This window comes from Meleagris gallopavo, chromosome 4, assembly GCF_905368555.1.
Source record: "Meleagris gallopavo chromosome 4, MGAL_WU_HG_1.1, whole genome shotgun sequence".
Taxonomy (NCBI): Eukaryota; Metazoa; Chordata; class Aves; order Galliformes; family Phasianidae; genus Meleagris; species Meleagris gallopavo.
Genome location: NC_139407.1, coordinates 52,165,284 through 52,186,532, shown reverse-complemented (window position 1 = coordinate 52,186,532; position 21,249 = coordinate 52,165,284). Strand labels below are relative to the sequence as shown.

Here is a 21,249-nt window from a genome sequence, read left to right as displayed (position 1 = left end):
TTAGTTTTCTACCCACAGTAGAACCAGAATGATTTTTCTGAGAATGGCTATTCAAAGAATGAGAATTCTAGTTTCCATGATTACTCAATATCTGAAAAATTATTAAAAGGAGTTTTTATTTTTGTAGCACGTGAAATAAAACAAGCAAAACACCCCGTTACGCCCTTCCAAGATTTTCAGAAAGTGAGACGAGATACATTTGATATTTTTCCAAGAAAAAAAGTAAAAGGCGTTTCTTATAATAAGAGTGAAAATAGTAGCAATAAATGGGGGGAATTTGATAATTTTTAAGCACAATTAAAACCATTTTCCTAAAGGAAAGTCTAAGCTAAGATTTTTATGAAAATTATTATTCTTGTACAACTGCAATATGAATTACATGAAATTCTAGAAACATTCACTTGCCCATATGAAAAGAACACTAAGCAGACATACTGCTCAAGTATTTATTACTTACACATCACAGCACTTTGATTCTTTCCCATATTATCACTGTGGTTTTCTCTCCAGAGCACTGGGGAAAAAGTCTCTTTCTAATCCAAAGCTTATGAAAAAAAGATCCTGACAGTGACACTGTACTAGAAATTAGAAGTGCTTCCTGCTACTTTGAAACACCTCCTATTGTGAATCCTAACAAACAACAACATAACAAAACTATCCTTTTACCAAATGCTGTCCAATGAAGCATGTTTTCTATGTACTTAATTTTACAGCAGCTATCCATAAGACTGCATCTTTTTCCAGTATTTTGAGAGAGCTATTAGACAGACTTTATTTGCCCCTCCAGAATTGAGTATTCAAGCTTTATATTATAAAGATTTAAAAAAAAAAAAAAAAACAGATCATTTTTATTTGCAAAGTTGCATATCATTTTGACAAGCTAGAAACTGTAGAATATATTGAGTATGATTCTATCATTGTTTCACAAGGAACATAATAAGCTAATAGTCAATTTCAGAGAGAAGAGCTATTTTACATAATTTTAGTAGCACTCAGGAAACATTGCAAAAGCTGTGCTATAAAGGTTCAGAGATACTAGCTTAAGCAAAGAGAGTTCAAATAAAAATGTTAAATCTTTTTAAAGTACATTTGGAGTTCTTGTGAATATGATATCAGCTCTAAAGAGCAAGACAAAAAAAGAGCAGAAAGGCAAATGCATACTGGTTGGTATTTTCCTCTGAACATATGTTTACTTAAAGAGAGTTAAAAGTATAATTCTAACTCTCATTTTGAGAATCTCATTAATGAGAATACAAATTTTACTTAATCAGGTGACTTTCTTGGAGAAATATAAAATTAAGAAGAACAGTTCAGCTGAATTATGTATAATCAGATTTTTTAAATGATTTTTGCATAACAAAGACATCAATGAACATTGATATTAGCAGTTTTAAATACTCGTGGTAGTCTAAGGTTCAAATTATGTGATCAACCATTGAGAATCTGAGGACGTGAGGAGACCTTTTAGTCTAAACCAAACAGCACTGAAATTTGTTCAAGTAATAGAAAGAATGCCTCCTACTCAAAGAAGCATTCTGACCAGAGAATCTGACAAGTTTAAGACCAGAGAGTCCACAAAATGGTTGAGATTGGAAGAGATCTCTGGGGTTCATTTGACTCAACCCTTGAAGTAAATAAACTATAGACATGTTTGCAGCAAAAATTATCGACAAACTGTTCTTGAAAACTGCTTTCTCCGAAGGCCCTTATAAATTTAGTATTTATTAATAGGGACTTCCTTTGGATACTGGAAAGATTTTAACTGATAAACTTCAGGACAACTACTTTTTTTTTTTTCCCCTATTATCATATTGCAGCAAGGAGATTGGCTAGCAATTTACTAGAGATTTGAACTCTTCTGTTTCCAGATGATAAAATCCTGCATAAAACAAGCTATTTTGTAATCAATTGCTAAGTCTGCAGTCTTGAATTTTGTGCATTAAGTTCCACCTCACTATTACTTAATTTCATTGACTATTTTATTCCAGCAGTACTTCTAGATTCTTGATGCTTGAAACATCTCCCAGGTAAGGAAAGGCTGAGTAACCTGGGTCTGTTCAGCCTGGGGAAAAACAAGAGTGAAAGGGGATCTGATTAATGTTTGTAAGTAAAGGTGTTGGGAAGCAAATGCATGAGGATCTTTTTGGTCATGTGTAGCAGTAGTAGGAGAAATGGGCTAAAACCTGAACATAAGAAATTCTGTACTAACATGTGGAAGAACTTCTTTCCACTAAGGGTGATGGAACAGGTTGCCCAAAGACGCTATGGAGTCTCTTTGTATGAAGATATTCAAGACCTACCTGGATGCATACCTGTGTGACCTATTGTAGCATACCTACCTCAACAGGAGGGTTAGACTTGATGATTTCCTAGAAGTCCCTTCCAACCCCTACAATTCTGTGCTTCTTTCTTATGTTTCTGTGGAAAGTGGATTAAACTACTCGTGAAAGTGTGGCAGCCTCTCTGCCACTTAATTACTGAGACACCTTAAATTAGTATGTTTAAATCAGATGACTAGGTTGAATACAACTAAGATGATGTGAAACATCTTAGTCTAGTTGGTTGTCATTTATTACATAAGAATTTAAATTGCCAGTTAAGACAAATGTTTTCTACATGTTGAAAACAAGATATTTGTATTAGACTTTGCCACAAGCATTCCTATATTTATGTTTACTTTGTGAAAATATCATTCGACCCAGACAGAAGGAAAAAATTACATGCTATTGGAAAAGATAAGAATCAGCATACAAGATTTGCACATCAGTTTTCAACTTTCCTATATCTGGAAACATTTTATGCCATTCAGAAAATTTACATTTTAATGCAGTAGGATAAGAACAGCAATTAAGTTGAAGATATTATATTCTGGCTTTTAAAGTATGAAATGTAGCTAAATGGCTTTTCACTAGCATAAGTGCCAAGATTTCCTATTTTTTGAAGGTTTGGTACTCTACAACTATACTGAAGATTATTCTTGGTGCAGTTCGACATATGAATTATTAGTCTGGGCAAAGTTTCACTGAAATGTTTAGGAGATTTTTCAATATTTTAATGGGGCTTTAATTCATCCCTTTCTATCTAGTACAAGAACAGGCATATCAGTAAGAATTTAACAGTTAAAAAGTTAGGAGCACAAGCTCCTAAGTTTTCAATGAAATGCCTCATCTTAATATTTTCACTGTAGGACAACATTAAACTGAAGCAGTTCTCTTACTGCGTTCTGAAATTCTTTTGGAAAAACTTGATGGAGAGTAATGACTCTACCTGAGCTACTCTTTCCCCCCATCTATTTTTCTATTTCCATTTACATTAAGTTCATCACTGCCAAAGAAAGTGGACAATGAAAAATTCAGATCTCTGAATTTCAGCAACTCAGATATTGATCAAACCACCTGACAGATGAATAAAACAGCTTGTATTTATACAGACAGATATGCTGATAGCAAACTCCAGGAGTTTTCAGTCTGTTTTAAAAAACTATTTAAGTTAAAGACTTTGTGATACTGTTTCCAACATATTTTCAGTGGCAGCAGCAGCTTAGAGTCATTTTTCAACGGTCTATGTTTACGTCAAAACTATCCAGTCTTCTGTTTTCTCTGAAGACTTTAGATTTGTTCTATAAGAAACTTAATCATCATCTCCCCACAGTGGCATGCTTGAGCTCAGGCATCCGTTTCTGCACAGAAAATGTCCTGCACTTTCTTAGCTCTCAGACTGTGTAGGACATAAGAAGTTTGATACTAGAGATTTAACTAAATTCATTAATTTGAGGAAGGACATATTATAGATATATTTAATTTTTGACTAGAGTACAGACATGGCTTATAGTTTTCCACTGTTTTGCAAGTGATCATTTATAAAAAACAACTTTTCTCCTGATCATAAAAATTCCCTTGGAAACTACTCCCTCATTTATTTCAATAACATAGCGAACACAATACATCACAGCTTTATTACCTTGGATAGTATATCCAGTAATATCCAAAACAAAACTGTTTTCCCTGAAAGAAATTTTGCTCAGCTCTAAACACGCATGCATGTCACTTCAGAAGTAATGCCTCCTATTTATTTCCATGAAAAATACGACAGATACAAAGAGCACAATAACACTATTTAGTATAGCAAATTCTCAGCTACAAAATATAATCTTCTAAGTCGCTACTATTAGCTATGCATTCTCACAAATGATAAACAAGAGCCTTCATGCCATTTTTGTAATAAACTAAATGGCCATCTGAAATATGGCTTGTCTTTCATGTCACTAACTGCCCTGCTGAAACTCACCACTCAATTTATTGTGCTTCCTTGAGTTCTGTTCATCAGAAACAAAATATTACATGGCTAACCTGTTAGATTTCATAAAATGAGGTTAATTTATAGCTGACAATGAAAAAAAGCAGCAAAAAAAAAAAAAAAACGGTAGATAGCAGCTTTACAGGTAAGTCATACGGCATTGCTTTACAGACCTAGACAGGCTAGAGCAGTGGGTACAGATGAATCTCATGAGGCTCAACAAATCCAAATGCAAGATTTTGCACCTGAGTAAAGGTAACTCCCATTACCAATACAAACTGGGGGATGAACCTTGAGGTCCCTTCAAACCCAAGTTATGATTCTTTGAGAGGATGCCTCATCTCTGGAGACTTTTGGGAAAAGGCTGGATAGGCCCTGGGCAACCTGATCTAGCCGTGTATATCCCTTTTCATGTTATGGAAGTTGGATTAGATGGCCTTCAGAAGTCCCTTCCAACTATGATTCTAATTTGAAAAAACACATTCAAATCTAATCCTGCTTCTTTAATCTAAGAGTTACCATTTGTCTTAATTTCACTGTGTTATTCAGTAATTTAACTTTGACAATATTTTGCCTTTGAGCTTTCATTCAAACTATTAAAGAATTTACAAGTATATTTGTTAATGTTTGATACAAATGTTAAATGTTATGTTAGCAACTAAAACCAGTATTTGTTTTACCAAGAACACACTAAATGTTAGTGCTTCTGTTTTACACATCCATGCTACAGACATCATTAATCCTTTCTTTCAAGGTAAATTAAAAGAGGCTAGCAAGAAACTAATAAATGTTTTGCTGATAAAGAAAACGCCCCTCAAAAATAATTTTCTGCTTCCTAGAAACATTTGTTGACAATCATACTATATCTTTTTATCTTACAAAATTGATTTTGATGATCAGCAAATTATCAACAAAAAAGAAAGTTATGCTCAAATGTGGCCCAGTCAAAAATTATCTTTGCAAGTCAGTTTCTTAACATACTTGTCACATCATTTCAGTCAAGAAACAAGGTCAGTGTATGCTAACCATGGCCCCAATTTAATTACCTATACCAATCAGCTACTTTATACCATCAGAAATCATAGTTAACTAGATCATTTAAACTCTCATCTCTTCTATCTGAATTTCTACAAACCTAAAACCATCTTAATTTGGTCAAAACATTGTGTTATTTCATTAGAACATTGGTTGCCTGTATAACTGATTTCAGTGCTATCTATTCTTTTAGGTACACATGATAAAGATATATTTCTACAACTACCTTACTCTGTATATATTATATTTCTGTTTGCATTGTTTGCAGACATCAGTAGTTTCTCTATTTTGTAAAAATGCCTCTTCAATTTTAGTTATTGTAATCTAATTTTGATTGTAGAGAAGAGGAAACATATTATAAAAGGTTAAATACAATTTTCCACTGGGTAGAAGTATTGACATCATATTTAATTTCTCTATGAAGGAAGTCAATGCAATTTTCAGATTGATTCTCTACTACCTATTAGCATAAGCATGATCTTGATACAAATTTCACATATAAACAGGAAGCAATATTCATCAAGCTCTTAAAATTGTATTCCACTGCAGTCGCTTTATGCTTTTTTCTGCCTTGGGGAAACATATACTGCTGCTAAAAAACCCAATGGAAGACAATCAATGCTTCAGGACAGATTCCAACACAAGAAAAATTCAGAGACTTGACAAAAGGAGCATCTGTGAACATAGTTAAACTTTCCATAGGGAAAATACAGTCCCTTGGATTCTACTGAGAATTAACGTAATTTAGAGCTACTCTGACCTGTTCTACTGCTAACACAGAATATTAAAGAATTATTACAGCTTCTTTTTCTCTTCTGTTTGGATTAATGCTGCTGGCTTTTATAGGGATAGTGATCCATATAGCAGGCATTCTGAAATGCATGAAATGACTGCCATCTTCTTATTTCTGCTCTCCCTGGATGTCTTACATCCTACCAGGTAAACTATCAATTAAGTGATTAGAGGAACTCTATTCCTGTTACTCCTTCCTGTGAGTATACCACTTCAGGTACAGAGATAATAGCAACTGCTCAGAGTACCTCTGCTTGATGCCTTTTTGTCCCTGTAGGATTGCAAGCAAACAGTAGAATGATTCAATTACTTACATTTAAAAAAAAAATAAATCACTGAACAGTTCAAGCATAATTTGCTTAGATTTGTTTTTTAAAAAGGTTTCATATTTCAAAATTTAAATAATCATTTGATTTTAAAATTCTCAAGCAAAACAGACACTCACTCCCCTCTCCCATCGTGCTGTGAGAAAATAGAAGATTGTGGATTAAGATAACAATAGGGTGGGTTTTTTTGTAGAAAAAAAGACTACACAAAAAAAGGCAAAAATAGGAACTCACTCATTACTTTCACAACCAGGCAGATTTCCTGGAAAGCAGAATCCCAGCACTGGTTAATGGTTGTTTAGGAAGATAACCATACCCCCTTACGTCCTTCTTTCCTAGAACTGCTATTGTTGACTGCAACATCACATGGTATGGAATATCCTTTTTATCATTATGCATCAGCTGTCTCAGCTGTGTTCCCCTCAACTGCTCACCCATCTTTAGCTTAACTGAATTGGTTGATTATTATAGGGGCAGATTAGGAAGGAAAGAAAGCCTTACAAGCAACATTCAGTAATAGCCAAAATACTGGTGTGCTACCAATGTGGCTTCAGTCACAAATACATAACATAACACTTTATGGATTGGTAAAAGAAAAATAAATTAATCGCAGCCAAACTTATAATAAGGACATACTCAGCTGCAGTAATCTATTATTACACCAAAAAAGCCTCCTCCTAGCAAACAGCTGACGGTGTACGTTTATTCATCAATTCATCTTGTTATACTATGAGCAAAAGATGGCAGATACATTTCAATAAACAAATGATCGTTTCCATAAACTGAATGCTTCAAGAGCTCTCAAAGTGTAAACTACAGAAGTGTGTGCTCAATTAAAGTTTGGAAATTGAATGATGAGACTTCTTCATCTAGTATTCCTTCACTCTGTATGGACTGATGATTTGACTAGTGCATAAGGTTCAAGAGTTTGAAGACAAAGAACTACAGGATACCAAGTGTTAAGAAATTAGAACCTTTCATAAGTCAAGCAGGGGAATAACTTCCACAAGAGCCCTCATCACAGCACAAGATAAAATATGTTGTATCATTAGCTCCACAATGTGTTCTCCTACAAAAGCAATAACAGTCATGGCAACAATTATATTTGCATTACCATGGCAAAATTAAAACATTATGCTTGCAATTTGATTGTATTACACGCTATTGAGAGATTAAATTCTATCTTCAATATGTAACATGGAAAGCACAAATCTAGAGCAATAACCTCACTAATGTTAAAAGCATATTTTCACTTAACCCTGTAACATTTTCGTGGTATATTTGTTAATGACATTTGTAGGATCTGATGTACATGTAGTCACAATTATATATCATGTGATCAACAAGAAATATTTAAAGTTTATGTATTTCTACTGCTTTACATATATTAACAAAAATCTATTGAAGATTCTCTATTTCTCTTGTATTTTGAAAATGAAACAATTATGTAGTGCTAAGAACTTGAGGCACTTAAAATTTAAATAGAAATACACCTGCAATATTTAGGAAATAATGATCGCTGTCGCAAATAGAGAAAAGAAGGACCAATGTTCAATAAGCTAATATTAGCAAATAATAACTGTTTATAATAAATATAATAGTCCGTGCTAGAAGGCTAAGTATACATATATAAAACTGAAATTCCCTTAACAACAAACCTTACAAGTCACTACATTCTTTGGTTTTGGAAACCGTTCTAGAATTCCAGATATGCTATCATATTTAACAAAACGCCCTTAAAGTGGTCATGTAACTTGAGGTTTCCACACTATTTGCAAAAATATGAATGTTAGCTTAATGTGTTTAAGATCATTTTCAACACTTTCTAACAAAGTGGACCACAAAACAAAATCCATATGAACACAATTTCTGAAAACATGAAATATTAATTATACCTAAATTACTCTAGATTTGAAATATGTACCAATTACGTGGTTACTGCAGATACCTAGATTGTACTATATTTAGCAACATTACAAAAAAGCACTCCAAGAAAACTGCTTACATTATTAAGTATAACATTTGTTAAATTATAAGAATTGATAACACCAGAATTTTTTGTGAACAGAATTAGAAGTGGTATTTAGTTGTGTTATAAATGCACTCACTTCATTTTTAACAAAATATTACATTTAATATACAGTATGTGATTTAAAATAATCATTTAAACGTTAGCGCAAGTAGATTTTACCCATGTAATGAGATTTGCCGTTTCTTCTCTTTGAGGGATGTTTTTCTTCAGTACCCCATAACACAAGAGAGATGCAGTTACCCTATTGTCAAACATACTCTATGGCCTTTGTAGCAAATAAGTTAAGCTATCTACTGCCTTTCTTAGGATACTGTTCTAGAAATGACTTAAACATTACTTACCTCCAAGATTATTAAGCATCTAGACAGTCAAAAATTCAAAAGAAAAGCAAAAGCCAGGTAATCCTACCTTTGGCAGGCTGCTGCTTTGGCTCCTATTCAGTCTATGCAGGCTTGCTAAATAAGACAGAAAAGTAATTTTAACATCTTAAATATAAGAAATCTTCCCAACAGCTTTCCATTCTCAGCTTCTCCTTTTTATAATCCATTCTTCTGGCAGTTCGCAGATTTAAGTGACTTTGTGTTATTGCTTTTATTCTCAGTAATAACTCTTTACATCCGCTTTAGGTATTATGGGAATTCTAGAACTTACTTGTGTGTGATGTCTCTTGCAAAAGAGAAAAAAAAAAAATAAAAAAAAAGATAACCCTTAGAAACTTATTACTTTGGAGTTCTCTCTCCGCTAACTGTAAGGATTATCTGCTACCATGAAATATGTTAAAACCATCCACGATAAATTACAGCATCAGAAGAGAAAAATCATTTTACTACATAGCTTGAGACTTCTTGTAGTATGAAAGTCACTGCCTGGTAGTTTTTCCAGGACAGACTGAATCCAGTCAGACTAATTTATTCTAGGTTTCCTTAAAGCTATATCACAAGCATCTGGATGTGCTCTTCTACATTTGTCAATGTACTCGCAAGAGCAAATAAATAGCTCAGCATTTTATGAGAAAATGGTTACTCCATTAACTATTACTTAAGTTATTGCTTAAGCTATTATCAATAAAGTATTCTGCATGTTAGAAATCATAATCAAGATATGGTAAATATGAAAGAAAATCAGTTAATAAATTTTCACTACTTTTGGGAAAGATACCCATTTGCTTCAGTGCATTGGAATTGTCACTGAGATAAGTACCAGAAGCAGAATGCTTTGTAATACTGTAGCATGACAGAAAGCATAGAAATTTGCATGGTAGCAAAGTCACAAACTGGAGCAGGTGAAGAGATGCTCTAATACAGCAACTGTGAAAACAGAAAAAAAGGAAAGACTCTGCTCACCTTCAAACAGCAGGAGGTATACAGGGATCTCCAGTAAGATGCCCTTACCTTCACTGCCAACACTTAAATGAGGTCTGCAAAAGGCTGGGTCCTGGCTCCACCCCTCTGGTCAGTTAGGTGTATTGCATGCATCTGAGCTCCCCTGGCTTGGCTTTGGCTTCCCAACAGATGCTCAATCACTGCTTCATGCCATGACTTGCATTTCTACTGTGGTACGTCTTTTAAACATATGCAAATTCTTTAGCTAACATGTACAATCCACCAAGGAACAGGTAAGACATGATAGTTTTCTGTGATTGTATTGATTTGCTTGGACTACAAATATCAAACAAATCACTGGTAAGATTTGTAAAATTAAACAAAATACTAAATGCGTTTTTTCCCTGTTTTTGCATTTATAATGTTCTTAGACAAAGACATTATATTGCACTCCAGTAAATGGAGAAACAATTACTTTCAGTGAATGCAGGTAGTATGGACAATGGACAGGTGGATACAGAATGCAGAAAGCTGCTTAATTACTTAAAGCACATGTTCCACCCCTATCACAAGGTCTTGAAAACAGAATAATATGCTTTTAAGTTCAAGGGCAAGTACTAACAAATTATGTCAATCCAAATACTGATCTACTTCAGCCCTTTGGCATCTTCTGTTTTACTTTGGTTTCTAAATGAAGACACAAACACCTGTTCTTGCAGCAGGTGGTATTTGTTTATTATAGTTCCTCCTGCTGGGTTTTAATCAGCCTGCAGCTGCAGAATCCAAGAAAAATAACAGCTTATAGTACCAGATTTTCATATATCAGCAATATTGATTCAGAAAAAAAAAAAAAAAGATTATTTCCATCATATGTTACCAATCATACAATCTTTTCTTTCTTACACTTCAAGATGCTAATTAGAGAATTAATTCATTTATAATGCTAGTAAATTACATTTTGAACATTATGCCCTGAGGGCAATATTCTATTATGTTCTTTTATTGTGAAGTCTAATTTTTGGAAGAAGATTCCCAAATCTCTGCCAATTTGTACTCTTTCCATTCTTTACTTTGAGAAGTATTGTTCAGGGAGAATCAAAAGGCTTAAAAAATAATAATAATAATAATAATCAAGCAACAAATTAACAGTATGTAAATCCTTCTATTCAGGTGGAATTGAAAGAAGACAAAGGTACTCAAGGGACTCTAGGAGAAGTAGGATAGAAACTTTCTTCAGAGAACTATAATGTAAGAACACTGAAGCAATTATATTGAGAAATCTGCCCACTAAGAAAGCATTCCTGTATATTTAGGTATCAAATAGTGTCTTCCATGCATGATCAGCATGCAATGTTAATATTTATTCATTGTCTCTCATTAACAGAACAAGGTCATTGGATGCAGACTGCTTGATGCTTTGCAAAAGTGTTATAAAAATTTTACTTAGTTCTAAAGCAATTCAATAAAGCTTACAGAATACAAGAATTTGGTTAATTAAGAGTTGAAATAGTGAGATTTGACTGTGAGGGATGATGGATAGCATAACTTTTTTGTTTCTATATTTTTAACTGCAAATGAAGACTTAAAAGATTTGACAGGGAAAAAAAAAAGCCTTAGTCTGGGTGTTTGAGAACTCCACTTGAAAGGAGAAAAAGAAGAAAGTACAACACTTTAAAACACAATAGAATGAATAAAAGAAAACTCATATAGCTAAAATTGCATTCATAATCTAATATGTATACAGCTACCAATTAAAGAAAGCTTTCATAGAATCAAAGAATCTTTAGAGTTGGAAGGGACCTTTAAAGGTCTAGTCCAACTCCCCTGCAATAAACAGGGACATGCACATCTATATCAGGTTGCCTAGGGCTTGATCTAGCCTTGCCTTGAAAGTCACCAGGGATGGAGCCACATCTCTGGGCAATCAGTTTTAGTGCTTCACCATCCTCACCTGTAAAAGACTTTACTGTCTTCTATCAAAGTGAGGTATTTTCTACTTTTGTAAGTGCCCATTTACAGCTGCAAAGATTCATCTCTTCAAACAGATGATAATTTAATTGTAATCAAAAACATCAGATTGCCCACAGAACAAATGCTAAGTGAAACATGAGAAAGCATGGAGAATGTCATTACTTGAGCATGGGTCTCTGTAGCAGTAAGCTCAACCCTTTTAAGACTGCCTAGGTAACAATGAGAGAATATCATATCACCTCTGTGATATTCTACGAACAATGCTATTTTGGTATTATTTTGCAAACTAACCCATGGTATATAAGAACAGCAATTATTACCTTCATATCACAAAAAAATAGAGATACAAAACACACCAGAAAGTGGACTATAAACTTTGATTCACTCTCAAAGTTGATCTGTACCTATTCTGAATTTAGATCAGCAAGTTTTTAAGCAAGTTTCCTACCACAGAATCACTGAATAGTTAAGATTGGAAGGGGTCTGTGGAGGTCATCTGGTCCAACTCCCAAGCATGGTGAAGTGCTTCCTAAAGAAGTTCCTAGATGGAACATCCTGTATTTCAGGTTGTGTCTACTTCCTCTTTTTGGCACTGAAGATGACTGAAAGTAACATGACTCTGTCCTCCTTGCACACTTCCATCATGTGTTCATAGACATTGATAAGACTTCCCCTGAGGCTCCTCTTCTCTAAGCTTAACAGTCCCAACTCTCTCAGTCTCTCCTCACAGGAGAAATGTTCCAGTTCCTTCTTCATCTTGGTGGCTCTCTGCTGGACGTTCTCTAATCTATGCATGTCTCTCTTGTACTGGGAGGCCCAGAAACTGGTTGTAGCACTCCAGGTATGGCCTTACCAATGCTGAACAAAGGAGAAGGATTACATCTCTTGATCTGCTAGTGATACCTTGCCTAATGCAACTAAGAGAAGTATTAGTTTCCCTAGAAGAAAGTGCACACTACCAACTCATATTCAACTTGGTGTCCACCAAGAACCCCTGCTTTTTTCTGCAAAGCTGCCTTCCAGCTGGGTCCCCCCAGGCATAGGGCTCTGCACTTCTCCCTGTGAACTTCACAAGATTTTCGTCAGCCTATCCCTCCAGTCTGTCAGGATCCTCTGAATGGCTGTGCAGGCAGATCTCTTGTGAATCAGCCACTCCCACCAGTTCTGTATCATCTGCAAGTTTTTACAGAGGGTGCACTCTATCCCATCATCCAAATTGTTAACAAAGACGTTAAACAGGACTGGACTCACTAGTGACTCCTGGGTACTTTGTTCATTACTGGCCTCTAATAAGACTTTGCGCCACTGACCACTATCCTCAGAGCGTGAACATTCATCTGATTTTTTTTAACCACTTCAGTGCCTGCTCATCCATACCATGCTTCAACAACTTCTCTATGGAGGACATTACCAAAAATCATGCCAAGGTTCCTGTATATTGAGTTTTCCCTTTAATTTCAGAATAAACAAACAGGCAGATATGCTCTAGAAGGACATCTAACAATCACAGATATTCAACTATTTAAACTAGTCTGAAGTGAAATTCTTTAAAATAAACACATTACGGATGTTGGCTTTCAGGAACAATAGAATCTCTTCAGTTGCTTACACTAATTGAGGTGAACTCAGCTGGTCACTGGAGTTGATAGGAATAATCAAGAACTGTAAGACTTACTGTTGTGGTTTAATCTAGAAGATATTTAAGCACCACAGCTGCTTGCTCAACACCTACCCAGCAAGTAGGATGAGGGAGAGAATTAGAAATGTAATAGAACCTGTAGGTTGAGATAAAGATTATTTACTAAGACAGAAAAGGAAAACAAAAACATGATTTTAACTATATACAGATATCCTCAAAGCAATTATTCACCAAACTGCTAATTAACAGACAGCTGATCCCCAAGCAGCAGGCTCTCTACCAGCCAACTCTACCCAGCTTTGTGACCTTCCCCATGATGTCACAGAATAACCCCTCGCCTAATTCAGAACAGTCGTCCTGGCCATGCCCTGCCCCCTGCTGCCACGCCACAAAGGCAGCAACTCTTCTCTGCTGGGGTGCTTGGCTTGCCTCAGTACTAAGTGTGTTCTTACTGCTTAGCAACAACAGGAACAGTTTCCTGTTAGCACTGTCTTGGCTGAAACCAGGATGATATCCACCTATTATTCTGTACCATTTGCATCATGCTCAGGTGTTTCACTTTGCCTTACAGTTTAATTACACAGATAACATTTTTGTGGTCTATGGGCCATCCCTCCAAATTGTCTATGGAATTAATTTAGTCCATGACCTGGGCTTTGTCTGTCATAATGATTCTTCAGGGCAGAAGAGAAGATGCATAGAGATGATGCATATTGTTTCATGCTGGAGCCAGTTCTAGTTTAAAGAAAAATGTCAGAATTCATTTTTGTTTAATCATGTGGATTATACTTAATTGTTTAAGTATTGGTTATTGGCTGTTCTCACCCAACATCAAGGCCCCTTGAGTTGCACACCGTGTATCTCCATCCTTCTGCATTACCTATCAAGCGCACCAAGGTTTTTGAGAGTGAGAGGTAGATTGTGCTTTTGCAGTGGAAATTTCCAGTATTTCTGTAAGTAGCATAGGGTAAGTTGCATTTCACAAAGAAAGCTCCTGAACAGAGTAAGGTTGAGACTGGGGCGTTCTGACCTGGGTAGAATTGGCATAGGTGCTACGTAATTATATAGGGTAGGGGAGAATCTGGTACAGGACAAAACTAGTGTGCTAATTTTTGAAAATATTGTCCTCCTATCGCCTAAAAAGTACAGAACATACCTAAAGATAATGGGTTGGTAACAGACATTGTATGGAAATGTAAGGTAGCAACAGTGTCGTAAGATTGTGAGCCCGAGACGCTCAACCAATGAGCACCAGGAGAGGCATTTTCTGCGTCGGACCCAGGGCGTACAAAGAAATGGATTTCACTGAACAGGTGCGCAATTTCTCCTCTGTCAGTAGGGGGCGTGCGCCCATTATTGCAATAATGAATAAACCGCTCTCCACAAAGATCTTTGCCTGATTAGAAATTCTTATCTTGAGCGTGTTTCTCACGTTGAGTAAGCAAATCCACAGATGGGCTTGCCTTTGTCTGAGGCAAGAATAACTCAGAGTGTCCTATCTACCATGTTTTTCATTTGTACTACACGGACTTTTATCTTCTGTGGTATGTAAGAGTTACCACTGAACAGGGACAGCTTGTTTGGCAGATCCCTGGTAGCTTTTGCTAAATGTGTGTCTGAATGTTTAAATGTTCCAGAACCTATTTGGTCTCAGAGTAGTTATTTAGCATTTAAGCTGTTCGATTTTTCTAGAGTCTGGTGCATGATAGCAGATGCGATGTACCTACTCAGTGGCCAGGTGTTTATGAGGTTATTTTGGACATGAGTCCCGTTATCTGATTCAGTTCTTTCTGGAATGTCATGTCACCACAAGACTTGCTTTCTCAAGGCCTAGCATAGTGTTTTAGGTGGTGGCATGGGGTACAGGATATGTTTCCAGTCATTTGATGTTTACATACTGTAAACACATGGTGCTTGCTGTGGTGTTTGTGGAAGTGTGATAGAATCAACCTGCCAGGCTTCCCCATATTTATATTTCAGCCATCATCCTCAATACCAAAGAGGCTTTATCCATTTGGCTCACTTTGTCATAGCGCATATTTTACATTCATTGATAACCCATGCAATAGCATCCATGGTCAAATCCGCCTCTCAATCCAAAGCCCGTCTATAAATTGCATCACATTCTTGATGGCCTGAGGTGTTGTGAGGCCATAAATTTAGAAATAATTCACCCTAGTATTGTCAGTCCAGATCTACCTAAACCTCTTCAATTGTAGCAGCCCGATCCACCTGCTGGTTGTTTGGATTACAGAATTACAGAACTGTAGGGGTTGGAAGGGACCACTGGAGATCATCTAGTACAATCTCTCAGCTGAAACAGGTTCCCTACAGTAGGTTACACAGGAAAGCATGAAGATAAGGCTTGAATATTTTGATGTTCTTGAATGGCCTGACTCTTGGGAATGTGGGCATCTTGTACTTTTCCAGCCATATTCTCTACCTTACCAACAATAGCTTTCTACAGTGCAGTAGCTCTGATGGGTTTGCCTCTGCACTGCTAGTTGTTCTGCTTCTATTGCTATAACTATCCACACAGGGCATTTGCCAGTCAATTTAGAGGTGGAGCACTAGCCACTTCTCTCATTCAACAATATCTAAAGCCGGCTGGATATCCTTCATTCCTGCAAATTGGCTTGATTCACCTTCTCATTCAGTAGCTTCTATAACTTCTTGTATCAGACTCCAGACAGTAGCCTTCCACCTCTTAAGCTTTCCCACAATAAGACAGGACCCATCAGTAAACAGGGCATATTTCTCTTTACTCATTGGTCGTTTGGTCAGTGGTCAGTGCAACCTTTTTAGAACTTGTCACTTCCTCCTCTGGCAATATTCCAAAATCTTTGCCTTCAGGCCAATCCATAATCACTTGCAAGATTCCTTGGCAACTGGTGTTTCCTATTCAAGCTCATTGTGTAATCATCAAGTGCAACCCATTTCATGTTAGAATCAGTTGTATGATGTGTGAAAGTGACCCTCCCTTAGAACATCCAGGCCCATGCAGGCATTCATTGTGCCAAGTGAAGCTGTGCTTTGGTACCAACCACTTCTGAACCAGCTGGAATCCCTTCATATGGTGACATTATTATATATATGGACTTTGAATCTGTTGTATCCCCAACTCTAAAACCCTAACACCAAGTCTTCCTTGGTGCTTCCTACCAGAGGCTCCTAGTGGTATGCCACAAATAATATTGCCAAAGCATTTTTCTCAATCCCTCTAGCAGCAGAGTGCAGACCACAGGCTTTCATTTGGGAGGGCTGTCCAGTACACCTGGAATTGAATGCCCAGGTTGCCAACTGTGCAAGGTTGCCAACCACCAGACCAGGCTGCCCAGAGCCATATCCAGCCTAGCCTTGAATGCCTCCAGGGATGAGGCATCCACAACCTCCTTGGGCAACCTGTTCCAGTGCGTCACCACCCTCTGCGTGAAAAACTTCCTCCCGTGTCTCAGTTTAAGACCATTCCCTCTTGTCCTATCACTATCCACCCTTGTAAACAACCATTGTCCCTCCTGTTTATATGCTCCCTTCAGGTTTTGGAAGACCACAATGAAGTCACCCTGGAGCCTTCTCTTCTCTAAGCTAAACAATCCCAGTTCCCTCAACCTTTCCTCATAGGAGAGGTGCTCCAGCCCTCTGATCATCTCAGTGGTTCTCGTCTGGACCCACTCCAAGAGCTCCACATCCTTCCTGTACTGGGGGCCCCAGGCCTGGATACAGTACTCCAGACGGGGCCTCACAAGAGCTGAGTAGAGGGGGACAATCACCTCCTTCTCCCTGCTGGCCACCCCTTTTTTAATGCAGCCCAGAACACAGTTGGCCTTCCAGGCTGCAAGCACGCACTGCTGGCTTGTGTCCAGCTTCATGTCCACTAGGACCACCAAGTCCTTCTCTGCAGGGCTGCTCTCAAGGAGATCTTCTTCCACTCTGTATAAATACCTGGGATTGCCATGATCCAAGTGCAGAACCCTGCATTTGGCTTTACTGAACCTCAACCATATCTTGTCATTTTAATCAACACAAGGTATGTGGTGGTGAGTGGCAATATTTGACCTGAAAAGACTCTGGAAAAACAGCAGAAGTGCTTGTTTATGTTTTCTCTTAATGAAGCATCATGGGCATTTAATTGGAAGTTCTACTATTCCACTGTTTGCAGATATTTCCACTTATTTTTGTCACTGTTTCTCAGAAGGCAAGTGTTGATTTTAGTTTTTGTTGTTTAGTTTTTTTTTTTTTTTTTTTTTTAAGCTTAATTGTCCTTTTTTTTCATTAGTTTTTTGAAATATGAACTTTAATGTGCTGGACCCTGACCACTAAAACTATTGAAAATGGAAGCAAGTAAAAAATAGATATGTGGCTCTTAATTAGACATCAAATTAGGAGAAGTGGTAGCAAGGACACAGTCATTTCAAGCATCTCTTGAGAGAAGAACATCAATGATCAATACAGTTTTTTCTTCATGAAGGGAAGCAGTGGGGATAAAAATGACAGAATTGAAGTCTTTTTCTTTCTTTAAGCTATTCTTTCACACTTCCTGGTGGAAAAAAGTTCCTGTTTATGGTATTAAAAATAGATATTTGTTTGTTTGTTTTTTAACTAATTATAATATGCTAACAGCCTTTCCTTAAGATCATGCACTTATGTCTTTATTTTTATAAAGAATAATATTCTCATCTGACCTATCACCTTGCTGAAACTGAGCTATCATTGCATTAAGAATACTCCATAGAGACACAGAAAGCATTGCAAATGAATTCAGCACTATTTAGCTTTTGCCTCTGCTTTTCATCATAGATGAAATAGACGCAGTGAACATTTTTATCTGTTCTTCCTCCTTTAAGGCATAACAAGTACTTCACACAATAAAGGGTCACATGAATGGGCTTTAACAAATGAAACAATATTTGTCCACATTTCCTAAACTGAAATGTGTAGTTCATTTTGCTAATAATCTAATAACATTAACTATTAGCCTCTAATATTAAATTCAGCATAAGCTTTTCAAAATGTTAGCACTAGAGCTGTTTCAAAAGACTTATCAAGGGAAAACATCACCAAATTTGTTCAATTACGATCAGTTCTAGACATATGCTTCAGAGATTCTTAGAACTAGTGTAAATTCCAGTTTTCATAGAATCACACCCTCAACCTTTTTCATAGGAGAACTACTCCAGCCCTTTGATCATCACTGTGTCATTCATCTGGATCCACTTCCATTCCAAGAGCTCCACATCTTCTTGTGCTGGGGCCCCAGGCCTGGAGACAATACTCCAGATGGGTCTTACAAGGGCAGATCAAAGGGGGACAATCCCTTTCCTCGCCCTGAAGTCCACCTCTCCTTTAATGCAGCCAAGGATACTGTTGGCTTTCTGGACTGCAACACTGCTGGTTCATGTTAAGTTTTTCTTTTTGGATATATCTAATATTTAGTAAAATGTACAGGTATCTGCCTGTCTGTTAAACTCAGTGACTGCAAATTGTGATAGAACATTTGGCATTATACCTTAAGAGCTGAGATAATTCAGTGTTTTTTAGGAAAATCTTGGATCAAGCTTCTCAGTCAACTGAGTTCTGGCAATTACAAGATAGCCCAAGCACACAGAAAACAACTGTGGTACACAGAAGACTGTGCAGCCAAACCACCTATTAGCTGTATAACAGGCAGCAACAGAGCAGTCTACTTACAGACCTTAGTATATTGCTCTGTGGAAAAGTATTGCTTCAGAAGATTAATTAAAATGCAATTTTGTGTATTTATGTAGATATATATATAATGTACTTACAAAGATAAAAGTATATGTTAATAAAATACGTACATGTAACATACATAAAACACTATGAAGATATTCTTATTTCAGTAAATATTTCTTTAGTACTTGTTTTCACCTTGACCAGGCTTCCAATAACTTTTAACACAAAGTCTTGAAGCCACTAGTGATATATTCTGCACAGTGTGCATCATCACAGCATGTCCTCCCCAGCAACTCATTTCTTTTAACTCGCTGCTTACAAAGCCTGCAGACTTTAACCAAATTCAGGTCATAATGTGTTGTCTTTGCTATAGTAATTAGCATCAGTTCAAAGTTCTTTGTTAACACGGGAAATGAGGATTCCCTTAAAGAATAATATGAAACATTAATGATTAAATAAATCCTCAAGAAGTTGAGATACTTTTCAAAGAGTTATAGACAGTCTGAGCCCTACTTGTGTAACACTATAAAATAGCTGACTCTCAATAAGTGAAATGATCAAAATGGAATCTAAAGAACTGAAGCAATGCTAGATCACTAGGATTTAGACCTGCCTCAAGTTGAAGCCCCACGAGACGTACTAATTTTCAAGGGTGTTTGAGGAAACATGGATTTTAATAATCATATCAAAAAAATGCTCTGCTTGCACTTCAGAAAACCATCTAATCTACAGTGGAGTATTTTTTATTCTATATAGTATGACAAATAGCCTTGAATCTCAGACAAGGAACCAAATTTGAAATTTAGGAAAAGTAAAGGATATCTGGAACATTATATTAATCCAGTTTCTTCTACTTAATAACATAAATCATATAATTGAATTGCTAAATTAAGTCTGAATTTGCTTGAACAACAACCCTTCTTCCAAAAGGATGTAAGTGATAGATCTTATATTAAACTATCAAAGTGGCATACAGTTAATACCTTGATGGAACTATACGAATAGTACCATATTCCAAATCATATTCCTCTCTCAAGTCCAAACAATTTTATATCTTGGTCACTTTTAGTTTAAACTCAAGAGGGATTATAAATCAGTCATTCAGAGCTGACATAATTCAGCTGTTCTATTACTATTCTCCTGAAAGACAGTAATGACTACAAATTTTATGGTTTCACATTTTGTTTGAAAGTCAAAGGGAATTGTTAAATATTTCATCCTTTTAAGCTTTTCTTTTTAGACTTTCAGCTCTGCACTGAAAGTTCCCTTTTCAGTATTCAAGGGAACTCACTAAGTTTTCTATGCACACCCCAAAAAACAGCTTCATGAGTGTCTTCTGCATATAGATGACAAATAACTTGATATTAAGCTGGCGAATGGATAATATTGCATAAGGCTCTGTAAGTCTAAGTAAATAAGCATGCCATAGCTCATTTTCTTAATGAGAAAATGTGCTATAGCCCACTCACTCTTGGCTTATATATCCATGTTAATTAAAATTTCTCCTTTTTTTCCATACCACATAAAGTTCAGATACTTCCAGAAAGAAGTTCAGAAGACTTACCTATTTAACACCAACTAACAGAGGTCACTGATGTAGATTGCCCCAACCATGTGCTTCACATATACATAGCAGTCACACAAAACAGACAGAGTTGAGTCCCTTTCTTCCCCTCAGACTGGCAGATACAACAGGGCATTAAGACTGTATATAAAGAAAAAGGTTTTTTACAGTAAGCGTAGTGAAACACTGGAACAGAGATGCCTTAACCCTAGAGACATTCAAAGCCAGTCTGGATCAAGCTCTGAGTAACCTGATCTAGCTGTAGATGTCCCTGTTCATTGCAGAAGAGTTGGAGTAAATGACCTTTAAAAGTTCCTTCCAACTCAAACAACTCTATGACACTTTCTCCTTCATACCCCCATGGGTTTGCAGAGCTCTGCAGTTTCTTCTCAGTCCAGGGCATCCCTGGTTCATAATCTTGTCAGCTGCAAAGTCCAGATTGATCTTTCTGGAAGCAGCACCTCTACTTTGATAGCTCACTGACTCAGTGACAGGGAGGTTTGTTTCTTGTCTCTGCGTCAATTTCTGCTATGTCAGGTCAGTGTCTTAGTATTTTGCTTACTGTTTCCCCTTCTTTT

General features: G+C 36.5%; 1 long non-coding RNA gene across 5 annotated transcripts in view; it reads right to left on the bottom strand.

Annotated features, from left to right (window-relative positions):
* LOC109367390 (uncharacterized) overlaps positions 1-21,249 on the bottom strand; it is a 146,117-nt gene that overhangs the window by 86,383 nt on the left and 38,485 nt on the right. For 4 of the 5 annotated variants that reach the window (XR_014883188.1, XR_014883192.1, XR_014883189.1 and 1 more), the window contains one exon: positions 8,890-8,936. The exons of the other annotated variant lie outside the window; for it this stretch is intronic. This is a non-coding gene — a long non-coding RNA (uncharacterized LOC109367390). The remainder of the gene's footprint in view (positions 1-8,889; positions 8,937-21,249) is intronic. 5 annotated transcript variants of the gene reach the window in all.